Genomic DNA, 12,708 nt, shown 5'->3' with positions numbered 1-12,708 from the left:
TTCTGGCCCATCTCATAAACTAAGAGACTAGAAGAAAAAGTAGCCTAACACAAAAGTCAGCAAACTTTTTCTTTAAATAATCAGAAAGTAAGTTTTTTAGGCTTTGTGAGTTACATGTCTCTGTCACAAATATGCAGTCCTTCCCTTGTAGTGAAAAATAAGTCATAGACAACATGTAAATGAGTGAATGTGTCTGTGTCACAAAATATTATTTTTCTTTTGACCACCCCCATCCCAACTATGTACAGGTTATTCTTAGTTTGTGAGCCATACAAAAACAGGTGGCAACCTAAAACTATAAAACTCCCAGAAGAAAACAAGGGAAAACTTCATGACATTGAACTGGGCAATAATCTTGGATGTGACACTAAAAGCACAGGTAACACAAGAAAGAATAGACAAATGGGACCATATGAAAATTAAAAACCTCCTGCATTCAAAGGACATAATCAACAAAGTGAAAAGGTAGAATAGAAGAAAACATTTGTAAGCCATATATCTGATAAGGGGTTAGTGTCCAGAATATATAAAGAATCCTACAATTCAACAACAAAAAGAATGGGTAAAGAATGTGACCAGACATTTCTCCAAAGGTTATATTCAAATGTCCAACAAATGTAAGGAATGATATTCAACATCCCTAATCATCAGAGAAATGCAAATCAGAACCACAATGAGTTATCATCTCACAAGCATCAGGATGGCTACTCTTAAAAAAAAATAGAAAAGAAAAGAAAAAGACCCAGAAACTAACAGGTGTTGTCAAGGGTATTGAGAAATTCAAACCCTTGTGCACTATTGGTAGGATTGTAAATGATGTGGTCACTATGCAAACTGTATGGAGGTTTCTCAAAAAATTAAAGTAGAATTCACATAGATCCAGAAATCCCACTTCTGACTGTACATCCAAGAGAATTGAAAGCAGGGTTTTGAAGAGATATTTTTGGACACCCATGTTCATAGCAGCTCTATTCACAATAGCTAAGAGGTGGAAGCAACCCACATGTGCTCACCAATGGATGAATGGATAAATAAATGTGGTATATACATACAGTGAAGTATTATTCAGCCTTAAAAAGTAAGGAAGCCCTGTCACATGCTACAAGATGCATAAACCTTGAGGACATTATACTAATAAACCAGTCACAAAAAGATAAGATACTGGATGATTCATTCCATTTATCTGAGGTATTTAAATAGCCAAATCCACATAAACAGAAAGTAGGATGGTGCTTACCAGAGATTTAGAAGTAGGAGGATAAGGTGAGTGCTGTTGAATGGGTGCAAGTGTTAGGCAGAAAAGATTGTAAACCAAGGCAGGGAGGGGGAGGGAGACATGTCTCAACCATTAATTCAGCATTCCTGAGCTGGGTCAGATAGGATTGCCAGGTGTTCCAAAAATCACAATAAAAACCATAATAGTGTGGCAGGAGGGAAGACTTTGAAATCCTGTGTGTATCATTTCCATTATTTAGGAAAGAAAGTCTTTCAAACTGTATGTTAATCCCAAGGTCCAGAGAAAGGAGGAGGAAGGGAAACCTAGTAAATCCCAACAGTCTAGGTGGGTGTCCACTTGCAGCTTCATATTCAAGTGTATTTCATAAATAAACTTGCTATCTCACTTCCACTATGTGATCTTTAGCCTGAATTCATCTACTGAGAGTGAGACAAGAACTGAGGAGGGGTAGCCCCCTAACTCTGGTCTCCCCGGTAACACAGAGTTTCAGATTTCTAAAATGAAGAAGTCCTGGAGATCTGTTTTCCAACAATGTGGATATACTTAACACTACCTAACTGTACACTTAAAAATGGTTAAGATGTTAAATTTTGTTATGTTTTTTACCCCAGTAAAAAAAAAAAGTATTGCTATAATATGAATATTGAGGACTTTGTATTATTCTAAAAGATGGTTTGAAAGAACAAAATGAAAAAACTGGTTGGCAGGCCAGATCTGGACCTCAGGCTAAATTTTGCTGACCCTTGGCCTAGCACAATCCAAACTCTCCCTGTAATCAGCACACTGTCTTTATAAACCCTTTTTGTAGAGTTGCCAAATGTTACAACTGCAAGTGACCACAGAAACTTAGAGTCCTTTTGAAGGGTAGGAGTGGGAGAACTGAGACGTTAAAGCAGTATTTTCCAAGGTCAAAGACTTCTGTAGTGGAGAATGCAGGGCACTGAATACAATCTAGCTTCTTGAGATTCTTTCTATTGCTATTTGGAGTTTTCTATAGATTCTCAATGATCAGAAAAATAATCTTTAATTAAACTGGAGGTGAACATAGTGCTTAACTGAATACCACAGTTGCTGCTATAAATAGGAATTAAATGAAAGTCCTCCAGTAACAAGTCATGTAGTCCTTTAGTCCTCTGTCCCTTCAGTCCTGGAACTAGAAGAACAGTACTGATTACAGGACTCACTTTAAAGATGAGAGCTATTAGGCTAAAACTGTTTTAATTGTGGTTTCCCAGTAGGAGTTTAAGTAGCACCTGATATTTTGTGAAGTATGAAAATAATCTTCTTTAATTCTAGTCTCCAGAAAAAAAGTTACACTGGCCACCACTTTTAAGGAATTGTGTAAATTTGCATCTCTTCTTCACAGCATTAATTACTATTTAAAAATTAAGTAACAACTTAAAAGACAAATAAGTACCATGATCTGCTGAGTTCCTGATTTCCTAGGGGTGCGTTAAAGGGAAGGACAAATAAAACCTAGTTCGGCACGTCAGGATCTAAAATTAAACCATGAGTAAAATGCAGAGGGTGCAATGTTCATTTTGTTCTGTACTCTGAAGCAGGGCAAGCTAGAGGTCTTGCCTGGAGTGATATAAATTATACTGAGCAGCCTCCTTTTATCATCTAGAAAAACACCCAATCATTAAACTTTTAGAAGTCAGGGTGAGTAGAGATTCCAACACAATCCATCAAGTTTATGTATTCCAGGAGATAATAAAGCATAAACATTACTATTTAATTCAACTTTGATTACAATCTCAATGTGGTGTTAAAAAACTACTCTTTCCTCCTAGACTTTCCTGGTATACAGAGACATGCTTATCTAAAGCACCTGCTCTTAATGAAAAACACCCTGTGCACATTTGTCTATTCAAATATCTGTGAGTATGATGTGTAAAGAAAATAGCAGTTATCTAGTGAACTTTTCAAATTCCTACTTAGGCATAACAAGCAAATGCAACTTATGACTATTGACAGTATCCTAGTAAAACAAAACAAAACAAAACAAAAACCAACCAAACAAGAAAACCTCCCTGCTACTCCCAGCTATAAAAGACATTCTTGGGACAGTCATAGAAACTTGAATGTGTGCTGAACATTAAATATCAGGAAATTGTTTTCTTATGTGTGATAATAGTATTGTGATTCTGAAGCGAATGTCCTTATTCTTAGGAGAGGCAATCTGAAGTATTTAGAGGTGAAGTAATTTGATGTCAGCAATGTATTCAAATGGTATACAAAAAGGCATATCTATTTTCTAAATTTTTGTAATAAAGGATTGGAGTGGGACAAAGATAACTTTTTTAAAGTTTCTTAGCCAAGCAACCTTTGGATTGTAGCACTGTTTTTGTTTGTTTGCTTGCTTGCTGTTGGCACCTCAGGTACCATTCAGCAAGTGCAGCTCTGCCCCACTCAGGCGCTAGCAGTTCTTAATTACAGCTAAATGGAGGAGATTCAGCAACAAGGGCAAGGTAGCCTGAGGGGGAAAAGTTCATGCCAAGTATAATCCTTTTTACATTTCTACAGTATTACACAGTCATGTTCACCTTCACACTGCAAATTAGTTTGGTTTGCCTTTTCCAATAGTCATGTCTGCATTCGGGGACCTGTATTTCTTTTTGTCAGTAGACCTGAGCGCCAGAGGGCATTTCTTTCCAGCCCATGATCACAACCCGGATGACTTTATAGAGACATCTTTTTGCCCAAGCCATTGTTGAATTCTGTTTCAGTCTGTCTATACTTAAATTATTTCTTGAAACATCTAATCGCATCCTGCAGTTACAGAAATCCTAGGGGGTATAGGGGGATAAATGGTGATGGGGGAATAAAAAGCTTAAAAATGAAAAACAAAATCCTGGGAGAAAGTCAGAAACACAATTTTATGCTCTTATCATTATTCTGAAAAATTTTAAAAGCAACTTTTCATGAGAACCATGTGTACCAGAAGGCTATGACATCATTTAAAAGTTAATGAACACACTGACAAGGCAGTGCTGTCATTAATATTCAATACCTACTTTAAACTTCAGATTACAGTTTAGCTTCTTCACTGCCAGGTTTGTGGAGCCATAGGTTGTAAGTATGCTACTACCAAGGTGCTTGTCTGCTATGATTGCTCAAGCTGTAAGAGGCCAAGATCTTACTTAGTTTTAACAATTGTGGCTGGTGTCCAAGGAAAGTGTTCAAGCGAACTGAAAGTTAGCTTCTCATTTAGGACTGGGTAACCAATTTGGAATTGAGGGCTTCTGCAAAGTGTGCGTGAGGTGCTGATAGGGCAGGGACTGGGCAAAACACATGCACCCAGGAGCCTTCTTAACCAAGATGGCCTCGGCGTCGGGGTCCGCGGGGGGCGGCCATCTTGGTAAAGGCAGGAGCAGTGGCCAGCGCGGCGGTGACGGCGGTGACGCTGGCAGGGCTCCAAATTCGAAGGTCACAATGAGTGAGTGATAGGGCGACGTGGAGCGAACTCAGCTGGGCGCTGGGGCCGCGGCCCCGGCTCGCTCGAAGGATGGTGAGGCGGCAAGCGATAACGCGCTGCCTGCAGCTGCTGGCGTTCACGGACTAGCCGGTGCGACGGGGTTGGCTGCGGAGGAATACAAGCACCTGCGGCTACGGCTTCTCCCGCTGCGCGGGGGCGCTGTGGCTAAGGGCGGAGGAGCAGCAAAGACAGCAGAACCAGCGCTTGCGGCCGGTGGTCACCAGCTCTAGGTGATCCCGCCGGCCCCGCTACCAGCCACCGGAGGGCCGCGCGGCCTCTGGGGTCTCGAGCAAGGTGGCTTCCTCCCTCCAGCTGTTCCCCTTCGCGGCTTTGCTGCTTTCTCTTTGATCTCCGAGTGGGACGCAGGCCTGGGGTTGTTTGGGCTCCGCTGAGCAGAGCGGGGTGTGGGTGGGATTCCTGTCCCTAGCCCTGCCTCTAGTGGACATGCTGCATTTGTGAGTTGCAGGGCTACGTTTGAATTTCCGCACCTCGCGAGTTGCAGAGTCCGCGTCTGAAGCTTCTTGGGTGAGGAGCCACATCATCATTATTATTATTAATTATTATTATTATTATTATTATTATTAATTATTATTATTACTTTCTTGGGAGAGAAGCAGTCTCTGGGATTTATTTTAGATCCCATATTCTTTGCAAATCATAGGTTGCATCTTCACTGACCGGAATGCCCATGCGCGTATCACCTTTTATACGTAAATGAAGGGGTTTCTTTAGAGCAACTTATTTCTGTTTCATCTATACTATTTATCTTCTAAAATCCACTTTAACAGGTTTCTCCCCTTTTATCTTGGCAGTTAACCAAGGAATGGAAATGGAGAGTAAAAGAAGGGAGCAAGGTGGTGCGGGTGGTGGAAGCCGGTACTTTATTGAGTTTTCTGTACAGTGTTTGGTTGTTTTGTTAAATTGGGAATTATGGCAGGCTTTTCAGATCTTGTATTCATATAGCTGTTCCTTCCCCACCCCATCTTGAACAGAACTCGTTAGGATTCTGGTAGTTGAGATAAATAAGCTTCCACGGGCTCTATAGTCTGATGTATCACACTTCAGTTGAACCTGGAAAATATGTATTAAGAGAATGAGAGAAGTTAATCTTTAGAACATCATTTAGTTCTTGTACTTGCCTTAGCTGCAGGTTGTTCTGTATATATTATAATATGATCACCTGGTTTACTGTGGCTTAACATGTAGTGTTTGATAATAATGATTAATTTATTGAGAAAGTTATTCTTGATATACAGCTTTCTGAAAAGTAAAGATACTTCCGTTTTTGTTAAAAATTGATATCTAGCAGTTCCGTTTCTATTTTCACTTACATTTCGCCTCAGACATCAACATCGTTTAGAAAGAAATTACGTAATTTTTAAAGAGAAAAGATTATCTATATCCCAGAATAGTCAGATTTTGTTGCAAGAAAATATTAGGTCTACTAGAGAAAAGTTAGGGCAAGCGTACTTGCTTAAAATAAGAATTTAAAAGAGAGATTGATTTCAGTTAAAACTTTTAAACAAATTATAGTCACAATTTTCAAAGATTTTATTTCATTACATTTGTAGGCTTTCCTGCTGCAAGAATTTTGGTTAAATCTCCAAGAGACAAAAATATTTAGTGTACTTCTCATACCCTTATTTTCACTGACAGTTCTAAATTATGTTGTATAGACTTTGTAGTACAAAATTTAATTTTAAAATTAGTCCAATTATAAATATGTAAAGGACATTTTAATACAAGCATTACACCAAAGGCTTTTGGTTGTGCTTTAGTTCATATAGTCATCCTCATGTTTGAAAAGGGTTTTTTGTTACTTTGGGTATTTGTGAGTTTGGGAAACTGAGGAGATTTTTAAGGACATTTTGTCTGTGTTTAGAAAAGTACTATTTGCATTTAATTTTATTGTTACCTTATGCGTTTTCTTTGTAGTAGTGGATAGTGTTTTTTTTTTTTTCATTTCACTCTATGTAAATTAGAATATGGCTGTAGCTGGACAACTGTGTTGATCTGTGTATTTTAGATTGAAATGCATAAAGGTAAAAGTGTTTTCAATGAAGTATTGGGGAAATGAACTTGTGCTTGCACATAGTTAATGATTAATGAGTACCTTTATCCTGTGGGCCTGTGAGGGCATGTATGAAATTGACATTAAAAGGATCACCTATGGCCCTGGCCAGGTGGCTTAGCTGGTTGAAGCATCATTCTGTGCACAAAAAGATTGTGGGTTCTATCCCCGGTCTGGGCATGTACAAGAGGGAACCGACCCATGTTTCTCTCTCTCCTTCCTCTCTCTCTGAAATCAATAAACATATATCCTCACTGTGTGATTTCTAGCATAACGTTTGAGTAATACACCATTCTAACTGCTATGACACTAAAGGATTCTACCTGTCTATAATTTATAGCGCTTTACTTGACTTGTCTTTTTAATGTAATAACTGTTATGTATTTAAATATTGTTTTAAAGACTATGGCATTATATATTAACTCATATATCCTTAGGGGGCAGTTGATATGTCAGAGATATAGTCTTGCCAACTCAGCTGTTTAAGTAATGTATTGTACTTTAACTCTATAATTTACAAAGTTCTTTCAAGTATTTTAAAATAAACTTATTTTTAGTTTGATTTTATAGACATATAGTATGTGAGATTATTCACCCCATTCCACAGATGAGGGAAACAGGAAAGTGAGAGCCTGGGAGCTTTCAGTGATTTTTCCAAGGTCCCTTTGCATAGAAGCCCTGGCCTTTGGCAGGATATATACACTGCTGCCTCTTCTTGGAAAGGGGTACCAATGTAGCCAAGGTAAAGTGGTTTGGATCAAGAAGACTCAGACTGCATCACAGACATAGATTGTACCCCTAAACCAGGTGTAAATGGTCAGCACCTTTGGTTATGGAGGCACAGAACTGGCATATAGATGGATCAGCATAAATTCAAAAGCATGATTGAAAAACAACTCAGTGTACACCTGCTACCTAGAAAAATATATCTTGCCCCTTGAAGGCAGCAGATTTTTGATTGAACAGTAAATGCCTGTAGACTTCTGTGCTCTTTTTAATCAATCTCTTTCAGTGATAAGAATCAAGTTGTCAGAGTAAACACTAAGCCTTTTCATTGTTACAGGCCCTCAAATTACTGGCTTGTTTGTTTTTGCTTAAAAGAACCAATGCTAGGACAACTGGACAACAATAATAATTTGTTCTGAATTTGAATTTATAATTTATTTTCTGTATTTTGAAGGTGCTTCAAACTACAAAGATTTTGTCATCTTTTCAAGTTACCGTGATCATTTCTTTGGCTTGTTTAGAGAGTTCATGAAAACAAATACTATATATATTCAGAATATTGTGCAATTTTATGGTTCAAGTCACTAATAACAACTTAAAGAATTTGTGGACTCAAAGTCCTTTCTTTCAACTTTAGACCAGTTTATCTGTTTATGATCTAAACTAAGTAAAATGTGTCATTTACCTTTCCATGCTAAGCATATACTCCTTTGGTTCTAAGTGTTTCTAAGCATACTAAAGGTGAGAACATGGCTTATAAGCAGTCCAGCCTCCATCAGCAGCCAGAGATGGACCCTTGGAATGGCATAACTCTGGCCTGACTTACTTCATCTGTAAAGGGATCACACAGTCATAGAATGTTCAAGCTGGAAAGGACCTTTGAGAGTATGTACCCAGTTCAAGTTCTTCAAACTTACAGGTTTCCAGTTTCTACTCTTAAAAGAGTTTTTAACCTGTCATAGTATCACAAAACTGAAGCATCAAGATCAGACTTTTCCACTATATCACAGAGATAAGATACTTTAAAATTCTTGGATGAAATTTGATTCTTTTCTCATTTTTTCTTTATACAGTTGTTTCAATGTGTGTAAATGTGTGTGTGTGCTGTTCAGAGCCCTCCCCTTCTTTTAACTGGCTGCACATACTGAATTTCATTGCAATGAAAGATTTGACAAACTTAAAAAAATAAAGATTTTATTTATTTATTTTTAGAGAGAAGGGAAGGAAGGGAGAAAGAGGAGAGAAACATTGATGTGCGAGAGATATATCCGTCAGTTGCTTATCGAACACAGCCACCTGGGGACCTGGCCCACAACCTAGGCATGTGCCCTGACTGGGAATTGAACTGGTGACCTTTTGGTTTGCAGGCTGGCACTCAATCCACTGAGCCACACCAGCCAGGGCTGACAAACTTTCGATGTTCTCAGCAACATTCTCTTGGTTAAGTATAATTATATAGAGCTTTATAATTTCTTTTTGCTAGCTGCTTAAATATCTTAAAATCATATTTTGTAATATGCTCACCTCCAATTTAGTACTATACACTGCCCACACTTTAATACATTTTGTTGAAAATGTAACTATGCAGTTATATGGTATGCCCTGCAGCCAGAGACTGATCAGTTCTCCAGGTTTTCCTGAGACTAAGGGGATTCCCAGGATGCAGGACTTTCAGTGCTAAAGCTGAGAAAGCCCTGACACACTAGGGGTGTTGGTTCCCCCTATCTGAAGTTGTCTCTTAATGGGACTTGATTAATAATTTTTCCATTTGGAAGGATAAAATGACAAGTGGTTTATGCTAGATGAATTCAGACATCTTTTCAAGGCAAGGAAAACATGTTCAAGGCCCCATTATTTTTTTCTGTTTATCTGACTAAAATATAGAACTAATTTTTTATTTGTTGTTAGTTCCTTTCTGTGTAACAGAGAACAATTTACATTTAAATAAGATAGATACATCATTTGAAATCCTCATGTAAAGTTAAGAGAGCAATTATATTTATAAGGAAATGAGTATTTATTGTTTACTAAGTGCTTTTTACTTTGCAAAGGAAAAAAAAAGACACTGGAAAGCAGAAAAGGCTAGTCTTGTCCTTGAGGCCAAAGGTGTTGTCTGTATGCAACTAGTTTTAGAACATAGATATCTGTTCAAGATAAATTTATTGAGTTTTTCTTGAAGATTCAACATAATTAGTGGAAAAAGCATGGGCTTTGGAGTCTGATCCAACTTGGGTTGAATCTCCAGGTCCAGTTGTTATTAGTTTTTTGACTTTATGCAAACTATTAAACTCTGTTAGCCTCTGTTACGTAACCTGTAATATGAGGATAACATCTGCCTGATGGGATGTTGTGAGGATTAACTGAGATAATGTATATAAATATCTAAACTATAACAATCTTGTGTACTTCTCACTCAGTGCATCCATCTTTGGTTTAGGATGACTGTATTTTGGAATTATTACATTTGTGTAACTTCAAAAGCTTCCCAGATATGCTCATTGTATCAGTTCATTGTGTCAATTAGGATTAGTTTTGGGATGTCCAGGCTTGGGTGGTGTCCCCCGAAGTCCTCTAGGACCGTAGGAAGTAGCCCTTAGTCTCATGGCTCAAGATGACTCCAGGCAGTAGGATGCAGGAAGAATCAACTCACTTTCCTTTTAAGGAGACTTCCATTAAGCACCATATAAAACTTCTGTTGTGTCACATTGTCCAAACCATGATTAATATGGCCATTCTTAAATGGAAGGTGGGAAAATGTTGTTCAGCTGGTGCATAGCTACCCTAAATAAAACGGGTTCTGTACTGAGGAGAGGAGGGAAACTAGACTGTATAGTAGGCATCTTCTAGTCTTTACCACTGTGTCACCACTTTACCACTGTACAGTTCAACTAAAGTATTCCCTTAGGTTTTTTTAGTTTTTATTTCCATAATTAGTAGAGTTAATGGGAATGTCCTTTGTTTAGTTTTGTCTCACTGTCCTTTGGTTACTTTTGATTCTGCTATAATTCGATTCCCAACAGAGCGTTTCAAAAACAGGTAACTATTTCAATGAAAAGTAATTAGGAATTTAAGCTCCTGTTTGTCATTCATTCATCCAATAAATATTTGTTGAGTACTCATCATGTACAGGCTACTGTGGGTTATCATAGACAATGTTAATCATTACTGATTGTGTTTTCTTTTTCTTTTGGTTTTGTTTCCTGTGTGCACAGAGTCAAATTTGTGACTCAGCTGGACTGTGTACAAGTCTGTGACCTGTCAGATTTTGTCTTTAGTCATGTAGTCTTCCCAGTCCCAGACCTGTGTAGCCATCTTAGGGTTATGCTACCTCTGTAATTTGGAGTATGGGACAGGGAGGAAGAGGTTTTATAATTGACAGCTGCCAGGCTGGCATGAATTTAGGGATACCAGAAAGTTCATTTGGTCCTTTATAAATACCTGTCCTATCTTTGTGCCAATGACTGAGTCAAAGAGGTAGTTTTCAACCTTGCCTAGTTATCAGAATCACCAACAGAGCTTTTAAAAACTACATGGGAAGCTGCCACCTGACATTTTGATTCAGTATCCTTAGGTGTAGTTTAAAAAGCTTCCAGATACACAGTCCCCAATTTATAATGGCTCAACTTATGATTTTTTGACTTTATGATTGTGCAGAAGCAATACACATGGCATAAAAACTGTACTTTGAATTTTGATCTTTTCCTGGACTAGCAATATGTGGTAGGATGCTCTTTTGTGATGCTGGGCAGTGGCAGTGAGCACAGCTCCTAGTTAGCCATCCAATCATGGGGATAAACCACTGAGACTACAGTGTACTGTGTTATCTGCATTTTTTTGTTTGTTTGTTTTAGTTCAATGCTTCAAACATTCTTCAGATCCAGTGTACTTTCAGCTGTGTGCATTAATGGCGAGTACTCAACCAACCGTTCTGGTTTTTACTTTCAGTACAGTGTTCAATAACTTACATGAGATATTCAACACTTCATTATAAAATAGGCTTTGTGTTAGATGATTTTGCCCAACTGTAGGCTAATGTGTTCTGAGCACATTTAAGGTAGGCCAGGCTAAACTATGATGGTTGGTAGGTAGAAATATTTAATGCATTTTTTACTTCCATTATTTTAAGTTTACAATAGGTTTATTTGGATGTAACCCCATCGTCAGTGGAGGAGCATCTGTAATTCTGATGTGCAGCCAGCACTGAGAATCACAGGTTTAAAGCTTTGTACCCAGCTGGCTTGGAAATACTCTAGAGAGGAGTCCCACTTGGTCCTTACCAGTCATACTGGAGATCAGATCCATCCTTGATAACCTGTTTTGATGACTGGAAAGGGAGGTAGGAGAGCACTGAGGTTAGTAGAGTCACTTGGGTAGAGACGTAAGATACAAATGCTTTAGGGGACATTTAGCTGGAACTGACCTTGCTTGCCTTACCTATTTTGCCTGTTCCTATGGTAGGAAACTTTTTCTTTGAGCCAAAGAACCTCAGTAATGGGCTCAAGCTCTGGGTACAGTGCTGGTTGTAAATGTGGTTGCTATTACTATCCTGAGTTTGCACATTTTTGCTCCTTAGATTGAGGGTGGGGGGGGCTTTGGGATGATGAAGGGGAGTGAAGGTGGAAAGGATTATTATTTTCAGAACTAAGACACTATCAAGGTTTATGAGCACCTCCTGGTGAATCCAGGAGAGTTGGCGAGGCCACAAGGGACTGTGGGTTTGGATAGGTATCCTGTGGAGAGTTGTGTGAATTCCAGGAAAACCAGGGCTTCTCTAACTCACATATAAGAACAAAAAACACATTCCAGAGTTTATTCCATTTCAATTTTTTCATTCTATTGTCCTCAATGTAGAAACTCCAAAATGGAATATGTATTCCACTAACCCTTATTAAACAGTGTTTAGAACATAATAGAACGGTGGTTTACAGTTATTGAGGGCTTACTATGTGCCAGACACTGGACTAAGGATTATGTACATTTTGTCCAATAACCCAATGAATAGGCACCAGACAAGGAAACCAAGACTTGGAAAGGATGACAAGGGTGCCAAGTTGGGAAGTATTTAAAGTGTTTTAAATCCCCTATGCTCCTTTTCTTGCTAGTGTGATTTTTCCTGATAACTAATTCAAGTATATTTTAATATGTATATCCATTTTTATATGCTTTTATAATTTACTACATACTTCTTGGCATTCC

General features: G+C 38.3%; 1 protein-coding gene across 5 annotated transcripts in view; it reads left to right on the top strand.

The window, feature by feature from the left end:
- Window positions 1-4,723: 4,723 nt before the first annotated feature.
- NAPEPLD (N-acyl phosphatidylethanolamine phospholipase D) overlaps window positions 4,724-12,708 on the top strand; it is a 66,138-nt gene continuing 58,153 nt past the window's right edge. For 3 of the 5 annotated variants that reach the window (XM_090286738.1, XM_090286735.1, XM_090286734.1), the window contains exon 1: window positions 4,724-5,009. The gene's annotated coding sequence lies outside the window, so the exon portion shown is untranslated. Of the gene's footprint in view, window positions 5,241-12,708 lie in introns of all 5 variants that reach the window. The other 2 variants (XM_090286736.1, XM_090286737.1) reach the window with 2 other exon arrangements.

Source organism: Furipterus horrens, unplaced genomic scaffold (genome assembly GCF_987537825.1).
Source record: "Furipterus horrens unplaced genomic scaffold, mFurHor1.1.pri manual_scaffold_9, whole genome shotgun sequence".
NCBI lineage: Eukaryota > Metazoa > Chordata > Mammalia > Chiroptera > Furipteridae > Furipterus > Furipterus horrens.
The sequence above is the reverse complement of the archived record's forward strand: the minus strand, read 5'-3'. Positions and strand labels throughout refer to the sequence as shown.